The sequence below is a fragment of the Thermobia domestica genome, chromosome 11 (assembly GCF_964235325.1).
Source record: "Thermobia domestica chromosome 11, izTheDome1.hap1.1, whole genome shotgun sequence".
NCBI classification, from domain to species: Eukaryota; Metazoa; Arthropoda; class Insecta; order Zygentoma; family Lepismatidae; genus Thermobia; species Thermobia domestica.
Genome location: NC_137464.1, coordinates 196,928,281 through 196,950,412, shown reverse-complemented (window position 1 = coordinate 196,950,412; position 22,132 = coordinate 196,928,281).

Below are 22,132 nucleotides of genomic sequence, written 5' to 3'. Positions count from 1 at the left end.
AATAATAATAATAATAATAATAATAATAATAATAATAATAATAATAATACAATAAAGGTGCAATGTAAATTTGCTGGTATTGCAGGAACAATGTAATTCTAGTAACATAACTTTTGTAATATTGCACGTTTTCCTATACCCTTTTTGTAAATGCTTCTGTTGTAGTTTTAAGGGGACCCGGACAAATCCGCCAAATGACAAATCCGCCAATTACCAAATCTGCCAATTACCAAATGCGCCAAACGCGAAAATGACCAAATGCGCCAATTGTGAAAATGGACAAATCAGCCAATGGACAAATCTGCCAATTACCAAATCTGCCAATTACCAAATCTGCCAACTACCAAATCTGCCAATACCAAATCTGCCAAACGCGAAAATGACTAAATGCGCCAATGACGAGAATGGACAAATCTGCCAATTGACAAATCCGCCAATTACCAAATCTGCCAATTACCAAATCTGCCAAACGCGAAAATGACCAAATGCGCCAATCGTGAAAATGGACAAATCAGCCAATTGACAAATCTGCCAATTACCAAATCTGCCAATTACCAAATCTGCCAATGACCAAATCTGCCAATTACCAAATCTGCCAATTACCAAATCTGCCAATTGACAAATCTGCCAAACGGAAAACACCGAACTCTGTTTGTATTATCATCAAATAACTGGATAATCTAGTAAAAAGCATACTGAAAGAAAGTATATATGAATATCAAGCAAGAAACTAAAAGTAATTAATAGAAAATAATCAAATCATCGCCCAAATATTTGAGGATTTGAACGAGGTAACCATTTAAAATAACATTAACGTTTACTCAGTATATGTAAAAAAAAAAAAAAAAAAAAAAAAAAAAAGTTGGTTATTTTATGAAGACCGGAGAGACATGATCTAAAAGTTCAATAAATCGTACATGCTCTAACGCAATGAGATAATTTGTTTGTTCTTATATGTTAATTTGATGAATTTATAACTGTTAAAAATAAATATTCTTGTTATTTGCTGGAGTGATTGCCCCCTTTCTGCACTGAGGTTATGTTTTTGGGGTGCCCGACCTCTTGGACATTACACTATACTTGTTACAGTTGGCAATACTTCTTAAAATGACGTAGTTGCGAGAAATTTTTAAAACGATAGTTGTTTGTTTTCGTACCTTTGACACTTGACCAACAGTTTTTGGTAGTCGCGATTACTACAAATTCTCCTAATTTCACGACTTTTAGCTGTATTTCCAACATTAACATTCATTATCACATCTCCTAAACCATGTAAAATAACAAATTGCTATTACGTGTTGTTTGCCAAGACTCGATTTTGGTGTTGTTTACCACGGTATTGTTCTCTCTAGCTTATCTTATATCACAATCGTGAAGACTTATACAAAATCGACTTATAAGCTAAGGGTTGCCAGATGAGCATATTATAATGATCAAATCTATTATATTATAAACAGAATGAATACAATACGAATTGTCCCAAGCACGTTATTGGGTTACTACGCTATCGGCTGTTAACGCCACAGTTAAATTTATTCAAGGTGAGTTCAAGCACTCAATATAATAATTTGTTTGCTTAGAAACTCTCCAAGTGCATTTTCAAAATTGATATTGCCTACAATTTGTTTGTGTTCGACTGTGTAGCCAACGTTAAATCTAGGCATATCATCAGGACTAACAATAAGGGGGGTATAGGAATCCCGATAAATGGGGACCCAAACCTTCTAGAGGGGGCGCGATACGCGATATATATATATATATATCAAATTAAAATTAGATTTAAAGATCTGGATTTAGCGATCTTTTAAACACCTTTGGTGAAAGTAGAAAAATTTAGTCTATTGGTAATACAAAAATTTAGTGACTTATGTATAGTTACTGGGGTATTTTCAAGTCCACACAAAGAGCTCCCTAGTGGATGAGCGGTTAGCGTAGGGACCCAGGTTCGATTCTTGGCGGGAGCTTATTTCGTTCGGATTCCACGTTAAATTGTAGGTCCACGTCTCATATAGCCTCGATGCTGAACGGGACGCTAAGACTGAAAATCAAATCTGTCCCACAGAGATTATTAAAATACAAGGGTCGGCAATCCCTCCATAGCCTTTCTGAAACAAGATGAAATGTATACGAATTGGAGTGATTTTGAGTTAAGCATCCCATTCAGCAGAAGACTATGAGCCTTGGGCCTACAACTTAACATAGTTTCCGATACACATGAGTTTCCACCGGTAATCGAACCCGGGTCTCCCATACCAAAGGCGCGTACGCTATCCACATAGCCACAAGGGAGCCCTGTGTACGATTTAAGACTATAAAACCTATGGCAGAAGAAACGGGTAGGTTACATTTCTCTAAGTTACAACCATTAATTCTCTCGGACGTTTGAAGATAAAATTTAGATCATATCAATGTAAGAAATTGAATCCCGCATTTGATACTGAACCACTCCGAGAAGAAATCAGAGAAGAACAATTTAAAGTATTGGCTTTTTGATGTAATCGTACACAAGATCGTATCTCAGGTGGATTCTCGGTGTACAGAAATGAGATATATTTACTTGACTTTTCAAGCAATTCTCAGAGTAAACACTTTAAATGACAGTGACGCAATCAAGAAATTAATTACAATCTACTCTGATGACTTCAGTTGTAATTTTGTCAAAGAGAAACAAGTAGTCTCTGTGCAGCTACTTTCTCGGATCTTCACACTAAAACTTATAAATTGATGTTATATTTGTGTTTCCTGAACTTTACAAGGCACTCAGAATTTCCTCGCGCGAAGTGGATTTTGTGGTGGACAAACACAGTGTGTCTGAGGTTTCTCGGGGTTCTTCTTCCTCCCATTTTCTTCATTACACTATTTTTCATTCATTCTTATCATTACCATCCTTTAGCTTACACGGCATAAGGGTAGGACGTAATTGAAATTGGAAACAGAAAATTATACAACAGGAGATAATATTAAAACTCCGTTAGAAGAGAAAGTGCAATTATATCAATTTATTAAGTTATTGTGATATTAATGATGTTCTATGTTCATTTGTTTTGAGTTTAATGTTCTCTTTCAACAGCGACTCTAATGAGACCTCTCTCGTCCCAAAGGCGAGAACATTTACCACTTGTTCCAGAGGATCAAAAACAGAGGTGCCTGGCAACCCTTCCTCTTACTCCAGATGTGAGTAAATTTTCACGATAATAAGATATGATAAGATCGGAATGCAAATACTTCGTGGCAAACAACACGAAAATCGAGTCGTGGCAAACAACACCGTTGCAAACAACACGCCACCCAAATTGCTGTAAACGGCATTATGATCATTACATCTTTTGAAAATAATCTACGTAATTAGATGTGATACTTATCTCAGCTCTTTTTCGAAACAAAGCCCTTTGCAAGAAGTCAAGTTTTGAATTCCTTGTAGCTTTTTTGTTCTGTTTGATAGAAATACATGATCTGCTGACCATAGTATTCGACACTAATTTGCTTTCGATGTGCGATGCACCATCCGTCTGACTTGCGTCCTTACTGTTGTAGAGGCCTCCAAAAGTGTGGAGGATGTGTGTATTCACCAGATAAAGATTCAAATTCAACACAAATTAGAATAACAGTAACCTTACACCCTTCACTACAATTGCAATATTATTTTGACTCACGACAATAGTTTATCCGATAAATATATTCTTCCTAACACAGTAACCTTCCCCTTCGTTTATATGCAATGAAAGATATAGCCATTTAACACACTTAAACACACTTGCACTTATACACTTTCGAGTGACGAACTCAGTACTAATCAGGAACTTTTACTCATCATACACAGTGTGAAACTACTTGAGCAACGTACAGATCTTTAAATGTGACATCTCATCTGAAACCTGTTACCTGATTGACTCGTAATAATCAATCATCTTACAGAAAACAAAGTTACACAAAAATTCTAAAATCCCTTCCCTTTCCTGCTCTACCTTCGCAAATACATAGAAATAATCTAATTACATGAATATAAACATTAATTCTTATGCCTTTTCAGTAATTTATCCCACTGGCAAGAGCGGACTTGGCTACCTGGCTACCCGGCAATCATTTCTTTCAACTATTTTAACGTATTAGCATTGTTCATTAAAAAAAAAAAGTACTTCATTTTATACTATATTCTTCATTTGCTGTAGGCAGGGGGTGTGCCTGGGGATCCGAAAACCCCTCTCCGAAATCACAACTTTTCGTAAATTTCGTCTAATTTTAGGGGCGATATTACAAATTTTAATACAATTTGTCCTCATATTGAATTTGGACGCCTTCCCTCCGAAATGAATTCCTGCTCACTCACGTTCCTGGCTGTATGTAATTATTAAACAAGTTTAATTAACATATAAGCGAACTCTATTTGGCAGGATATGGTCCAGCTCTTCGTTCCACTCTCTGGTTACCCTTCTGTATTGTACTCCTATTGCAAGATCCTTGTTGCATTTTTTTAATGTCAACTTTACCAAATAAACCTATCCTCCCTTTAGGTTGTGAAAGAGTTCATTTATATTTTTGTCTGACTAAGTATAGTTGTACATTTTCTGCTTGAAATTTTTTGCATACTATGGAACGTTAGGCTCAGACTGCTTGATGTCTGGGAAGTTTTATGAATCGGAATTTGTGCAAACATGTTTTCATTACGCAATAAATGGAACATAATTATGAGAACTATCATTTTAATTTGTCTCTTTTCTTTACACACAAGTATTGAGCGTCGGTGAAGACTTTTTTCACTCTTCAAAAATTTTCTGCGTTCCTGATCCGAGTTAAGTTGTTTTCGAGGAGTTACAATTCTATTTCTGTAGGCAGAATAAACGAGGTAAAAGAAATAAAATACATGAAAGGTGGATAATGTTAAAAGAGATTCTACTGTTTTACGTACAAAAACAAACACTTACGCACTCCAGAACTTGTAGGACTATGTTTATGCCGTTTTTCTTTTCTTCTTTCTTTCTTTCTTTTTTCTTTTATTTTTTATTTTTTCTTTTTTTGTAATTAGTAGACTTCGGATTTTAAGGCAAATGCCTATTTTGTTCCCTTTATAGGAAGTAAAAAATACTTCGGATCTTTACGAATCATGAGGAATTAAGCCTATTAAAACACTTTATAAGTGCCCTAAAAATGCCTAAAATGGAGTTTAGCGCCTATTTTGGCCGTTTTGGCCTAAAAATGCCTAAAACTGCAAAAAATACAAAATTCCTGTATTTTTTAAATAAACTTTTTTTTTAGTGTTGAGTGAAATTTAATTGACAAATCTGAAGGCAGAGTGAGTGTGTTTGTCGAGGCTAATTTTAGTCTAACTCGTATGAAGAAGTGAAACGCAGAGGGTGGTTGTATGTAAAAAATTGTTTCTAAAAGTTGAGCTATTTCTGCTCAAGGTCAAGCCCATTTGTGAAAGACAAAGACAAACCATCCCTTTGCATCCTGCAGACACTGTACTGAAAGATCTCTATCTCTTTCTGTCTGTCTCTCTTTCCCCAGGGGCAAAACCAAAGCTATTGCTAAGTGCATATCGCAGTAACCAATATTCCCCTCCCTGCCGTTCTGCATTCTTGGAACTATTCCACCTTTTCTCTTCTGTAGCGGCTCACTTCAGCTCTTCTGTGATCCGTTCAGCTCTCTGGAATTTGGACAATAGTTTACACACACACATTCACAAATCAACACACAGCTCTATTGAAGCAAGAATCTCTTCGGGTCTTCGCTTTCAATATTTGGGAAAAACCAAAGTCCACGAACAGAAACGATTCATGAAGTGACGCGGTTCAGTTGACTGGAGTATCCATCCATGTATCATTTTCGGGTCAGTGCAGTGATTTATCTTAAACACGTAGTTCAAGAACGATACATCGTCTCTACAACGCATGAACAATTGGACTCAACGGCTTACAGCCCAGTCACAGATCTTGAGGATTCTTAAAAAGAAGTTTTGTATCATACGCAACAATGCCAAAGGAGAAGTCTTCAAAAAGTACCTTGATTCGCCAGTGGTTGCAAGAATTTCCAGATCTAACATACGATGGAAGAATAATCTTTTGTCCATTGTGCAGCAAGCAGGTAAGAAAAGCTATTTTTATTTACAGAATTTATAAATTTAATTAAATCAATTGTACACCCCCCCCTCCTTGTTTCTGTATAGCTAGCTAAAGTAAAACCTTTATCAATGGGAGGTTAACTATTTTAAGAGACAACGTTACTGAGCTGCTGAACTCGTGAAAATCTAATTTACATGGAATTTAGATCAGTTAAGAAAAAACATAAAAATAATCCTGTAACACAGGAAAATCTTTAAAATGTAAAGACTTCTAGCAGCCTGCTTAAATGAAATATATGAACGATGGTTTTGAAAGTGCTAATGGAAGAAAGTGTCTAGACTTACACATTCAACAGTTTTAGGGATTCTCGGGGATCTTGAGAAAAGCGGACATGGCATTCTCGGTTCTTTCCGAAGGACTCCCCCCCCCGAAAAAAAGCGGTAAAGGTTAAAAACAATGTAAGTTAAAGTTGACATATTGTGTCAGTAACTCCAAAAGGGGTCCTCTTTTCGGAGAAAAATGTTTAATGCCAGCAATTACTCGACAGTTTCAGGAGCTTAAGAAAACATATTTTTGCTATCTCGTTTTTCAAAAGAAAAAAAAAAAAATACGAAAGCAGTTAAGAAAGGCGGGATTCAATTTTTTTTAAATGCCAACAGTTCCAAAAGTTTGAAAGAAGAAATGTGCAATGCCAATATTGATTATCTTTAAAAAGTTAAGGAAACTGGATATATCCTTTCATCCCGAAAATATCTAAAAACGAGGATTTCAGTTTGAAAGAAAAACTAGAAATGTCAATATCTTGAAAAGCATAAAAGATAGGAAAAATGTTTAAAGGCCATTTTTTTTTTTTTTTTTGTTATTTTTCTCGAAAAAGAAAGAAAAGATCTGTTAATAGTTAAATAACGGCGTTTGAGGTTCATAGATTGTCTCAGAACTTGTTTTACGAAGCAGAAACTTGTTTGTCTCTTTGTTTTTTTATTTATCAATTTTGCTCGAGGTGCTACTGTCTATTGTCTTAAGATGCTATTGATTTCCATCCATAGTTACAGACAAATAAATTCCACACAGGGGCAAGAAAAGAACAGTCTGACACTCGTCTAACAAGAATTACAATTGCGGATAATTTTATTTTAGGACAGATCTTAAGAAAGGAAGAATTTGTCTCTGATGTTCTCTCCCCAAAGCCAAAAAAAAAAAAAAAAAAAAGGAATTCTAATCGATTGCTCTCTCTCTCTCTCTCTCCTGATGAAGAATATCCATACACCTTTTGTCGCAGGGCCGCAAGAGACAACTAATTTCCAAAAAAAAAAAAATTAAAAAACGCCAATTTTATTTATTGTATCATGCTGATGTTCACGCTCAACTAAGGCATTGCTAATACTTTATTTTCGTTCTAACTTTGGTTTCTGTCAGTTGATAGTTGCAAAAATTTTGAATTTTTGAAATTTTAAAACGGCCCTTATTTTAAATTTTTGACAGGTCACTGATTTTCACACTGAAACATTTTAATCATATTTTGGGGAAAATTTGGTTCAAATCAGTTAAAAATTTTGTAAATTACAGTTTTAAAGAAAATTTTAAAGGGACGATATTTTGAAATTTTTCATGCAATTATTTTGGCATCCAAATCTCAAACAAAATATTGCCAAATTATGTTTTAATTTTTGCCAAGTTGGAGTGTGTCAGCATTCGAAATTAAATAAAATATAGTGCTTAAAATTAAATTAGTTACAGTGCTTAAAATTAAATATTATTTCTCAGATATTGATATACAATTTTATTGCTTCTGTCTGTAAATTGGGGATTATTCTGAAGTAAAATGCTCATCGATTAGTCTTTTATTTGATCTGTTCTGATTCGAAATGGGACTGGGGTATATTGGTCTTTAACGAGGTAGACCAACAAGTTTGCCTTTTTGTCAACTTTAAATCAATAATGTAACGTTCACCGATTAAAAAAAAAAAAAAAAGCACATTACGACCAGAAAGGCAAGCAAACAGTGATGGTAGTTGTCGCAATTAGTGCTCTCAATCGGGTCAGTTCGGGTCGACTTTTGGTTGGACACCCTCGAGTAACGGGTCGGGTCAGGTCAGCCTAACTCGGGTCACGGGTCGGGTAGCGTTAGACCAACTCAGTTCACCGGTCGAGTCGGGTCACCCGAGATAGTTTGACCCGACCCGACTGGTGAACTGAGTTGGTCTAACGATACCAGACTCGTGACCCGAGTTAGGCTGACCTGACCCGACCCGTTACTGAGGGTGTCCAACAATAAGCTGACCCGAACTGACCCGTTTGAAAATACTAGTCGCAATGTACACGAAGAAAATTAGAGAATTTGAAACCGAAATTAAAGTTAAAACGCCACCATCTTCACTAGTTTTGTAAGAAGCATTTGAAAATATATTTCTAAGCGTTTTTTTTTTTTTTTTTAAGGTTTCTCAGGAAAAGAAGTGCCACTTAAAGCAACACATTGATGGTGCTGGACATCTTGCCAAATCTAAAGCGAAGAAACAACAGAAACAGACACAGTTAACTCAGCCTTCTGGATCTGGATCTGAATCTGGAACTGCGAACACATTTAATGCGGATCTTGCTAGAGCCCTTGTCGCTGCCAACATCCCATGGAACACACTTCAAAATGAAACATTCCGACAGTTTTTACAGAAGTGGTGCCAGCAATCGATACCGTGTGAGTCAACACTCAGGAAAACGTGTTTGGATTCTGAATACAACAATACACTTGATACAATCAGAAAGGATATTGGCGATTCCAGCATTTGGGTAGGCGTCGATGAGACTACTGATGCATGCAATAGATACATAGTGAATGTTGTTGTAGGAAAACTTGATGAAGATGGACCTTCAACTCCTCACTTGTTAAGTAGCAAGGAAATTAAGAAAGTGAGTGCCCAGACAATTGCTTACACCGTGAACAAAAGTTTGCAACTTCTGTATCCTAGTGGTGTGGATGATTCTAAAATTCTTCTTCTTTGCACAGATGCAGCTTCTTACATGATTGCTGCGTTTAAGAACCTAAAACCTTTCTACCCCAACCTCATCCATGTTACCTGTGTAGCACATGCTTTTCATAGAATTTCTGAAACAATCAGGAACGAATTTCCTCAAGTCAATGCCCTCATTTCTAACATGAAAAAAACTTTTTGCAAAGCCCCATCGAGAATCGCTGTCTTTAAAGAAAAACTGCCTGGCATTTCTCTTCCTCCACAACCTGTCCTAACGCGCTGGGGAACATGGCTTGAAGCAGCTTTGTATTACGCAGAGAACTTGGACGCTATTGCTGGTGTTGTTGGCGAACTTCCTGGTGTGGAAAACATTGCAAGTGTTTCAGTTTTGAAGGAACTTTTCAAAGATCCCATTCTCAAAAGAGATCTTGTATATATCAAGTCAAATTTTTCATTCTTACCTACGACGATCACTAAGTTGGAAGCTACGGGAAAGCCACTTAGTGAACAGGTGTCAGTAGTTAACGAAGCCGAAAAGAAAATCCAAAGTGCTACGGGGAAAGTTGGGGAAAAAGTGCAGTGTAAGTGGGAAAGTGTAGTGAAGAAGAATGAGGGATTTCTTGTGTTGGCTCGTATAGGGAAAGTTTTGATGGGAGAGGATGAAACCATCCCCGACGAAGTGGAAATGAAAAATGTATCGAAATTTAAGTATGCTCCTGTAACATCTGTCTCAGTGGAAAGATCGTTTTCGGCAGCAAAGATGATCCTTACAGACAAAAGAGAGAGATTGACAGTCGAAAACTTTGAGAAACTGTTGGTAATTTACTGTTTCCAAAATTACGAATGAGCAAGTTGTGTACTGAATGAATCACCTGATTCACTGAAAACAAAAGATGTTAATAAAAAGGGGTATGTAATAATTTATACTATTATTTTTAGAGCCTATTTTTAATTTTTAGCGCCTATTTTCCTATTTTTAGTACCTATTTTAGGCGCCTAAAATTAAACTTTTTGGTGCCTAAAATTCCGAAGTCTAGTAATTAGGTATAACTTTGTTCCCGTGAATTGCAGTAGGGTGTCGAAAATCCGGATTCGTGAGCCATAATGGTCGGATTCATGGGTCAAAATTTTGATGATGGACCAAAGTTTGCCAGTCCACCCCTGCTCTGTGATAATTAATTCTTAGTTCTGATTTCGAATCCATTACATTCTTACCTTCTTTTTCAATGCAACTTATTTCTTTCCAGTTTTTCAGTATCCTTCTCTTGAACATTTTAATTACATTTATATTTGCTAAAGCAGGGCTACCAATATATCAAAATTATTGTAAGGCGAAAGGGGAATTCCCATTTTGCCTTATGATAACAAGTCATTAAGTACCAATTTTTGGTTGACGTTTCTTGTGATAAGAATCATAAGGCAAAACAGGAAAAGGCGAACAGTGAAGACACGATTGGGATCATTTCCCCATCAACTACTTGTATCGCCAGGATTTCTTTTGTGTGTGTGTGTTTGTGTTTACGTATCTAGTTATGTGATATTTTGTATGTTTATTAATAATAAGTAACCTTAAATTCAAAATTTTCAGTCATTAAGAAATTAAGTAAGTAGATACTATAATTTTAAATGTATGTAGTAGCCAAACTATATTTTGGATTTCAAGTACAAGCATTAAACTATTCTTCACCTCTATCGATCAATATTAAGAAATTCACAAAGAAGGTCTATTCAGAGCTTCCGTTACATTTCACAAAATATTTTTACTGTAAAACAATCAAAATTAAAATCTTCTTTATGTGGTCACATACCGAATAAAATTACAAAAGTTTACAATTATTACTGGAAACTGATGCTGTTACCCATTTCGAACATTTCTTTTTAAGCACATAGTTTCAAACATATTAAAATTTCATTTCTTCTAGATAGTATGAAACGTATACATTGTGAATTTTCATAACTGTTCTCAAGGTGGATTTGTGTACAGCCAGAGGCAGTTTTGTAAGTACAACAAAAAGTCCAAAATAAGCCTCTTAAAAACAGCTTTTATTTGTAAAAGAATAGAGAATGATCACTTTTGGCTGTTGCAATAATCTGTGCAACCAGCTTGATAAAAATTCAACGTAGCATAACAACAGCTGTTTCTCTTATTTGCCAAAAAAAAAAAAAAAAAAATAAATAAAGAAAGAAAAAGAAAAAGAGAAAAAGAGAAAAAAGTAAAGAAAAAAGGAAAGCTCGATAAGGTGAGTGTAGGGGCGCCGAAGTCTATAGCTACGGCTCTGTTTTTCATCCCCCTTCTAAACATTTGTCTAGTTTACTGACACTCACTGGCGTCTCTGGCATGTAAAATTGGGGGGGGGGACATCGAAGAAAGTGATTAAAATGGTGCTACCTGGCCCAACATATTTAATATTTTGTACTTCAAAATATTGGGGGGGCGCGACCCCCTCGTCCCCCCGCCAGAGACGCCTATGCTGACACTTATCGATTCGACTGTGATATTCCTCATTGTTGTAAAAAAAATATAGAAAATTTTTCGAACATTTAACTTTCCCCTTCATCGGACGCAAATTCATATTAATTAATATACTGAGAAAAGTCCGTTATCCGGACAGCGATACATTGTACAAATATACGGAATCATTATGTTTACTACAGGAATCTGCAAGGAGCACACCTTATCCATATGCTACAGACTTTCCTCACTTAGATGTTACATAATGCCGTTTCAGGATATATGACATCTAACAGTCTTCCATATATCACATACGTATGTTACATACGCCAGCTGTATGTTACATGTGTATATCTGTATGTGACATCCTGATCACTTATATATAGTTCTTTCGTTCGTACAGAAAGTGCGTTTATTCGAAATATTTATACGGAAAGTATGTTTTAGTTATACTTTTTTAGTTATACGTTTTTTAGTTGTACCTTAAGTCCAAAAACTCCATCTTTTAAGGAGATGCAAAGAATTTTCACCTATACAAAATTAAATATCACTTTCATTATTGCTTACAGTAACTGTATACATATACTTAATTTTCAACTCTTTTCATCTCTGAAACAAAAACAGATAATTCTTCCAGATATATTTATTTCCTTTCTACAGAAAGTAATTTATTACTTGAATTATTAAAAGTAAACTAAACTATTGCTCTGAATTTTACCACTATTTTACGTATTTATTTATAGACTATTCTCGTGGGTAATGATGTATATAGTTATTCGCTGTAAGTCGTAAATAAGACACGTGCGGATAACCATAATTGATAGGACGATCACTACCAACTTCATTGGAACATGTGTGGCCCCACCCGCTAGATGGCCCGCAATTATTTTAGCAATAATAACATCGTTAATAAGTAGGCAGTAGTTAGTATAATCATGACTTGTTTGCAAACACGTATCTTGAGATCTTTTTTGAGTACCCTATTTAGAACTTTAGAATATTTAGTCTTTTTTATATATAATTTATTAAAAGTCAGGTTTGCGGGGTTCTTAGATTGTAGGAACTTTGCCCATATTACAAGTAACTTTTGTCTTCTTGACCTGATTTACAGTCGTGAATTTTAAAACCGAAAGTTATAACAGAAAAAATTCTTTTACAACTATAAATTTTGGTATTAGTTTTTTGTACGATCTTGTACTTGGTGAGAAATTCTAGTTTGTAATTGTGAAAGTTGTAAATATTTGAAAGAATGTGATGAAATATTTTTCGTAGCCTTGTAAAATATAAAGTAAATATTTTAAGTAAACACTTTTCTAATTTTCTTTTAAAAGATTCTAAAGTGACGGCTTATATTTTGATGTCTCTATTCAAATTACCCGCCCCGAAAACAGGTTCGTATTCATTTTAACCAATTTGAAAATACTTATTACCAAGACTTTTTAATTAACTTGATTGTTGTTACCTACGATTACAACCAGCATGTTCGAAAAAGTGTATGTGTCACCTTACGAAAAGACAAGGAAACTGCTAGTTCGCTACTGCCAGGACAATGAATGAAAGCTGTCACTGTACAACGAGTATGTTGTATGTATCATTGGCAATCTGTGCCTATTTTCAGAAAGGGATCAGAGGCGAATTATGTGAACATTATAATGTATAAAAGAGAAAGAAAGATATAGGGTAAATGTGCCAGTCCTCGACCACCTAACTCACTTTCTTATCGTCTTTAATCGTTTTTCACTCAATGGAACAACTTAAGAGGATGCAAGTAGCTCACGTGTGTTCCTAAAACTATATTTTATTTATACTTTATCCAAAATTGAGATAACTTATACCATTTATGTAATATTAGTCGGAAAAACACCAGTAACTGATTTCTTTTAGTGTTCGACCATTTTTCGTTAATGTTCGACCGCCTACTGTTTAGTCACCGACCACTACTCGGTTAATGTGCTTTTAATTACAGTATGAAAGCTAAAGCATAACTTTACTAAACTAATAGCATCTGTAGATGTTACATAATTAGTTTTTCAGGTATCACTTCGCAATTTCGCACAATAGTCGCTGAGATTAAGTAATTTTGTGATAGTTTTGTCAAGAAAGAGACCGCCAAATTCATTTAAGGTTCAGTGGAATGCAGCACCAAACATGCTTCGTCTTCTCTGGGTTGAACGGCTATAAACCCCATCTTCTAAATTCATTTTTAATTACTAATTGTGTTGCTACCTTGTATATCACTCTTTTAATTAGTGGTGCAGAAATAACACGTGTAACATTTTACTCACTTTCCATGTATAACTCTCGAAAACGATTTGAACACCGATACGTCGCAGGGTTGAAGAATATGTGTGCTGTTTGGTGGAAGGCAGTAGAGTACTGTAGCATGGCTGGAACAAAATTCGGTGACTTCCATTGCCAAGTGAGTCTTGTGGCCGTCGATTAGCAGAAGGACTGGTTTCCTAATAGCGGGATATTCACCCATTTTAGGAAGACGTTTACTATCCATTCGTAGTGTTTCACTTCGCATCCAGCCGCTATCTGACCTGACCTGCCTATGAAAATCTCTGAAGAAACTGCACTGATGACGTCCTTTGGAAGATGTCTTACATACAGATATACGAATATCGGGGAAACAATTTCTCCTGCTGCGGAAAAAGTGCAAAGCAGTGTTAATGTTTCTTTCTCGTTGCCCTTCACCTCGTACATATTTTTCCACGCTTTGGACACCAACGCTTTTCTTGATTTGGGACACAGTTGAAATGTGGATTCATCAGCATTAAATATTCGCTCAGAATCATTTAGAATATCAGATTGTCCCGTTTGTTTCAAGTATTTCTCAAGGTCCTAAAACCACAAGCGAATGTTTCCCTCGGTTACAGCGTATTGGGCCTTGTTCAAAGTTTAGGGACACGATTTGTGGGTGTCTCCTCAAGTAAGTGTAGTACCAGGTTTCACCAGCTCAATTGTCTTTGAACGGTGTTTTGCGTTTTTCTGAATCGACAATTTTATAACACTGTTCAGAAGATCGTATTTCTTCTGTAGAAAGCTCTTATGCTCACATTAAGGAGCCAGTTAGCTAATCCCTCTTCTTCTTTCTGTGTTAGGTATGGTTCTGGATCTATTTTTCGCTTTTTGGGACTGTGACCATGAAATTTATCCATCAGCGTTGCCCGAGGGATTCCATAGATTACTGATGCCTATCGTATGTAGCGCTTTTGCGACAAGCCTCCAGAGCTTTTTGTAGATCCTCGTTTGAATAAGCTGGCAGTTTAAGCTTAGGCCTAGTCACTCATTGGCTCTGAAAGAAACAAAACTTCATAAGGACATGCAAGGAAAACAGATGTATTCCAGACGTAAGCTGATAGTAGCTATTCTGCTAACAATATTTGAATGTTCCACGACGAAGCGAGAATAGTGTAGTTCAATATTAAACGAATTTGACCAAACATAATAAATTTATTATTCAAATTAAATGTCATACCCTAACAGTGCAGTTAATTTTCTATGAAAATGTTGGAAAACTACATGAATATTCAGTTACTTGAATTTGAATTTATTTTATGGTCTTAAGGCATCTACGGTTCCGACCGTGATAGGTTGGGGGAGAGAATGTTGGAAGTTAGACGCCCAGGGCCTATTTTGATGATACCATCCCAGCATTTGCATGGTGTGACTGAGGAAAAACTCGAAAGAACTCAGTCAAGATGGTCGACCGCTGGGATCAAGTTCGTATCAGCCGAGACATTAAGCCTGAATGCTTCTCGAGCCAATTGGAGGTAATCCAATCCTGATAGGGACACGAACACAGAAATATCGATTACAATTAAAAATAACCTTGCTCTTGAGAGGGATTCGAACCCTCAGTGGATTGCCTCTTCACCATTACCACTGAGTCACGGCCATTCGGTGAATATTCATGTATTAACGATAAGACTCAGCAGATGATTATACAAATGTAAATTGATCACTGAATTGGTGTTTGAATCAAGAAATTCTGCGAGAAAGTACAAACGCAAAGCATGGTCGGACACTGAGAAAGAAACAGCTAATCTTCGACCAGTACAAATGTATTACGAAAAGTAGTGGTCGAACACTAGTAAATGTTTTCGTATTCCAGTATAACTTCAGAATTGGTAACTAGGTACTCATTACATGCAGATGAATCGAAAGTTAGTCATTATTGATATTTCTACAATTTTTCACTGCTCGACCACCCTGTGGTCGAACACTAGTTAACAAAGAATATTTCATAAGTCATTGTCCGACCACTACATTTTATTGATTTATTCTTCATACCTTACAGTTATCACTAAAATTTAATTACTAAAATGTGTTCTATAGTTCCATGTAACAGAATAATATGCGCATTTCTTACCTGGTGAGATAAAACTATGGAAAAGCACGAAAAACAGGGCGCTGTCGTTCCCATTTGCAACAGATTAAAGTTCTTGAAAAGTCAGTGCGTCTTCCGTAGGCATACATTTGATTGGCTATTACCGAATGCATGTGCAATATATTTTGACAGTATCTTTGTGATTTGTTCAGAATAAGCTGCAATTCAATTATAACGGAAAAGCATGCATTTTTATCGGAAAATAAGCCTAATATATGGTTCTAAAGTGAAAAGTGGTCGGCAACTAGGGGGTGGTCGAAGACTGGCACAACCACCCTATAGAGATTTCGAGATTATTGTTTTGTAAACGGTAACTAAAATAAGAGTTGTTGTTACTATGGCAACGATATAAATAATTGTACTTATACGTAGACATATTGATGAAAAAAAAAAGAAGTGTGTGTATGAAGGTCCATATATTTTGTTATATGTGCAGAAAAGTTAATTATATATACTTCTCATGATCAAATAATAAACGTCAGTTAAGAAAGTGATAAAACGCGTTGAGAATTATTTTGAAGATTAATTACGAACCAAGGAGACCCCTTACAACTGATTATTGGCAACGAAAGATACAGTGCAGCATATTTTTTTTTTTATAAACTAAACTAGTATTCGAGCATCTCATTTTATTTGGTTCGATGTGATTTATCGATGTATACATATATAATGTGTTTGACAATGTTATTTTTAAAGGAAGAAAATCAATCAACAGTGTGGACTATATCTCATTAACTGAGTAATGTAGTCTTATAAATGGTGTAATAAAGATCTTAATGACAGCGGCGACGACTTCTGTATAATTTTGGGGAGGCATTGAAATATGTGTATATCCTTGTCACAAATTCGAATAAAGATATCTACATTCAGGGAGGCCAATCTCCAAGATCAGTGTGCATGGTTAATGACGATATAATTCAATTTCACTTTTATATCAGTAAGTAGCTGTAACAGAGCATCAATGTTCATATCTACGAATACGATATTTTACTACATGTTCGAGAAAAGTTTACATGGGTTTTTACACGCATGTATAACATTTTGTTTACCTCAATATTATCAATGGAATGATATATGTCTCGTCATTGGAAGACTGTTAGAACTAAGCGTTTCATTCTTGGAAATATGTGTGTCAGTGTTAAGAGAAATCAAGTAACAAAAGGTACAATCCGATTGTTAACAGTTAATATTTTTCACTTTAGAAATCTGTAATCAGGATCACAAAATTATTACAAAAACACTAAGCATACAAGTTACAAAACACCAGTTACTAATGTGTATTTACTAATAGATGCGAAGTGAACTCAATTATACTAATTTTCCTTTTATATGAACTAATCTTGGATCATATTCAATCCACATTAAACGTATTAACTACACAAAGAGAAACTTACTCTGAAAATTATTTTTTGGCTATCGAATAATTACAACAAACATTAGTCTTTTCGGGTTCGATTCCCAGTAAGAGGGCATTAAAATTCAAACGCGTTACGTCACGTCTCATATAACCGATGTACAGCAATGGGATACTAAACTCCAACAACCAACATCAGAAAACATTTATTTTGAAACATAATTGCGAATTAATTAAAGTAAAACACATCAAAATTAAAATACCCTTTTCCGCTTTCTTTCATAAATAATTCTTCTTCTTTTTCGTAATATTGTGGGATGATGATTGAAGAATACATCTAAAATAAAATGATAGTTCGGTGACTTATCTGTTGGCAGATTTGTCCATTGGCAGATTTGGTAATTGGCGGATTTGGTAATTGGCGGATTTGGTAATTGGCGGATTTGTCAATTGGCAGATTTGTCCATTGGCAGATTTGTCCATTGGCAGATCTGTCCATTCTCACGATTGGCGCATTTGGTCATTTTCGCGTTTGGCGCATTTGGTAATTGGCAGATTTGTCAATTGGCAGATTTGCCATTTGGCTGATTTGTCCATTTTCACAGTTGGCGCATTTGGTCATTTTCGCGTTTGGCGCATTTGGTAATTGGCAGATTTGTCCATTTTCACAATTGGCGCATTTGGTCATTTTCGCGTTTGGCACATTTGGTAATTGGCAGATTTGGTATTTGGCAGATTTGGTAATTGGCAGATTTGTCCATTGGCGGATTTGTCCATTGGCAGATTTGTCCATTTTCACGATTGGCGCATTTGGTCATTGGCAGATTTGTCCTAGGCCCGTTTTAAGTATCAAGCACAGATTAAGAAATAATTGAGAAGAAAGTTTACTATTGGTATTGTGGCCAGCACAATAAATAAAGCAAAGTTGGATTGATTGATTTAGCCATGGGTAAAAGTGAGGAGGAACGCGGACGGACGTCACCCTCCCACTTCCATAAACGTATCTATAGCGTCCCCCAACTTTATAAAATATTACAATGGTCAAAGATAGGCACGGGGGACGGTGTGACGTCAAGTATACTCCTACCTTTGCAGTTCCATTCTTACCCCTGTATTTAGCTTGAGAAAAGGTTATAAAGCTTATTTATAATGTAATTCCAATCTAGCGGAAAATATCGGTATTTTGTTGGCACATTCACTGAAGATCAACATCCATAAACGAAATAGAACGGCCTATAAATATAAACTGGGAGCGTTATGCATTATTATTGTTATGCTTTCTTGTGATAAATCTATCCCATTGGTTTGTCTTGATTGATTTTAACCCTTTTAGAATTTCCACTTTTTGAGGTAAATCTTAGACTTTCACTCAAGCAGCTACTGCTTCCTTACTATTTATCGTAGGATCATGGTTCATACCTAATTTGTTTGTTTGTTTGTTTTTTTTTTTTTTTTTCAGAATAGAGTATACTTTCCAATGGTACTACTCGCTTGTCCGTATTATACACTAGAAACGAGAAAATCGGGTAAAACCGGGATATTTTTCGAAAAATATCGAAATGTTTGCCCCCCTCTAGCCTGAGCCTGGGCTCAAGTAGGGATCTAATATTTTTTTTAAAAAAAAGAATACGCTACTATGTATAGTACATAATACGCGTGCAAAATTTTAATCTTTTATCTCCAAAACTAAGGTCGGAGAAATTTTTGAAGGTCTCAAGGTGACCCATTATATATATATATATATATATATATATATATATATATATATATATATATATATATTGGCGGATCCAGGATATGATCAAGGGAGGGGCTAAACCATAATTTGCCGTTTTATCGAGTGTAAAGCTGAATCGAAGCCCATTTTATCTAGTGTAAACCTGAGCATTAAGGGGTGGGCTATAGCCCCGCAGCCCTCCTTAGATCCGCCCTTGTATATATATATATATATACCTACAAAAATGTTCTGTGTCATTACTATTTAACCTAGAGTCATGGCTCGAACGACATTTTCTTCAGTATAACGAGCCCTTTCCAACGGTACCACTCACATGTCCGTAACGTACACCTGAACAGAAAAATTCAGGAAAAACCCGGAAGTTTTTTGAAAATCCCTCCAAAACATTTTGCCTCTCTGGCCCGAGCCTGGGTACAGGTAGGGATCTGAATTTTTTTTAATACGTTTTTATGTACATAATACGTGTGCAAAAGTTCAATCTTGTATCTTGAAAACAAAGGCGGAACAAATTTTTGAAAAATGTGAATTTAGGTCGTATATACCTATATATACATATACAAATTTACTGCGTCATTAATGTTTGACCTAGAGTCATGGTTTAAACGTTATTTTCTTCAGTATAACAAGCCCTTTCCAACGGTACCACTCACATGTCCGTATCATACACTCAGTAGCGTAGCCAGGATGTGCGTTTGGGGGGGGCCCAAGTGCTGTTATAGGCACATATAGAAAAATTACAAACAAAAAAATATATAAACATAAAAATATATAAAAAAAATTACAAACATCAAAGTACCAAAGTACATTATCGGACCTCTTTAAAGGGGGGGCGGCCCCTCCGGCCCCCTTTCCTACGCCACTGCATACACTTGAACCGGAAAATGGGGAAAACGATATTTTTCTGGAAAAAAATCACCCCCTCGGAACACTTGCGGCCCTCGGGCCCGGCTCTAGTTTCACGTAGGTATCTCAAAAAATTTTTGGGTAATACCCAAAGGTACACAAAATCCATATGCAAAGTTTCAATCTGATGTCTGGGTGGGTGGGGGGCTGGGACGACGTTGTTCTGCCCCCCTCACTTTAATGTTCCATTTTCTTGGGAACGGTAAGGGATCAAACGGAGCTACTGCGGAGCAAATGGGAGCAAACCTAGTACAAACGAATGCGACCATCTGTTCCTCTCTGTGATTGTTTTTAATTCGAGGGTCTGGGGCCATTTTTTTCTGGCCCCTTAGTTTAAAGTTCCATTTTCTCGGGAATGGGAGGGGAGCAAACGTAGAAACTGCGGAGCAAATGGGAGGAAACTAAGTACAAACGAATGTCACCATCCGTTTCTCTCTGCCATTGGGTGGGGGGCTGGGACCATGTTGTTCTGGCCCCCCACTTTAAATTTCTATTTTCTCCCGAACGGTAAGGGAGCAAATGGGAGCAAACGAAGCACAAACGACTGAAATTGTTTTCGAAGGATTACGTGATGGTGAAGGGAGGGGGGGGGAGGCAGGACTACGCACAGCTAAATAACACGTTCACTGCGATCAGCTTCTAATAATGACTAACAATAATTGATCGATTTGGTACAATCACGAGTTTAGTTTCCTCATGACTCTATGGTTCACCAGCTATTGGGGATAGGGACCAGGGTTGCCACACTCGAGACTCGCGATGATGCCAATCACGGGCCTGAATTATGCTAGATTTTTGCAAAATTATGCCAGATTTTTAAATTATATTTCCGTACTAATTTTAAAGACCTGCCCCTATTATATATATATATATATATATGTGTGTGTGTGTGTGTGTGTGTGTGCGTGTCTGTGTGTGTGTCCAGGATATGATTAAGGGAGGGGCTAAATCATAGTTTGCAGCTTTAACCAGTGTAAAGTAGGATTGAAGCCCATTTTATCCAGTGTATACCTGAACAAAAGCAAAAAATCCTCTTAGTGATCGAATTAAAAGAATGTTATCTTCAGGTTAGTATTCACAGAGATTATTTTTGCAAAATTTAAGTTTCATGGGTAAATCAGTAGACTTTGAATACATTCACATCGTATCCATTGAGTTGCGAAATAGTGTACCTCGAGACATGGGCGCCCGAAGAAAATTTTTTAGGGGAGCATCTCCATGGTTGCTATATTATGTCTGGTGGTTTGCTATATTACGTATAAATTTTCGTGAGCCAGAGGAGGGGGGCATTCTTATCAATCACGGAGATTACTGAACAAAATATAATAAAAACATCTAATTCGAATTTCTATCATCCCTCAGTCGAACCCGAGACTGAAACATAAGAGATGGGCTTTGTTTTTAAACAACGTAACGTGCCTAGCAAAGACTTCACATTGTGAAGATTATATTAGTGAAAGTTACACAAATGGAATTTTACAACTTAATATACATATTACTAAATGTTGAGCTCCCTGTTGCTATGTTGTTAGAGTATGCGTGTTTTGCGAACAGAGTTTGATTCCCAGTAGGAGCTCATGTGTTTCAAATCCGACGTTAAGCTGTAAGTTTGCGTCTTGTAGAGCTTTGCTCCTGAAAGCGACTCTACACTATAATCTAATTTAATATCACTAAATATTAAAAAATAATAATAATAACACCGAGATGACGTGAAATGGCAGCCATCAAATCTATTTTATATTTTCACTTAATCTAGTGGTAATTAATATAACAATTACCAGGCACACGTATAAATACTCAGAAACAAGCACATACCCACGTACACGTACACAAATATGAACCCTTCAAATCTGTTTACATCTGGTGGACTTTCGCTGCATCAAGCACTGTTATCCTCAAACAAACTTCATCATCATCTTCCCATGTATCTGCATTATTTGATTCATCTACAGATTTGTCATTTGCACGCATCATTGCTTTTAGCATTTTCGGGGAAGGTTCAGGTTTCTTTTTTCATTTAAAGAATCGGTTCTCTGTATTGGAAAGAGAATCAGGGAAGGAAGGGAGAATTTATGTTTTATGAATGGATAACATTTTAAGAAATATATACAAAACATACCGCTTCCGACACAGCACTGAAGCATTTCTTTTAGCGGCTTACTAGTGGTCCCCTGACGCTCATACCCCTTTCCCTCACAAATTGTAAAGTGAGAAGGAACAGAAATATCCCAGATAACAACACTCAGGTTTCAGTTGACAGGAATAAA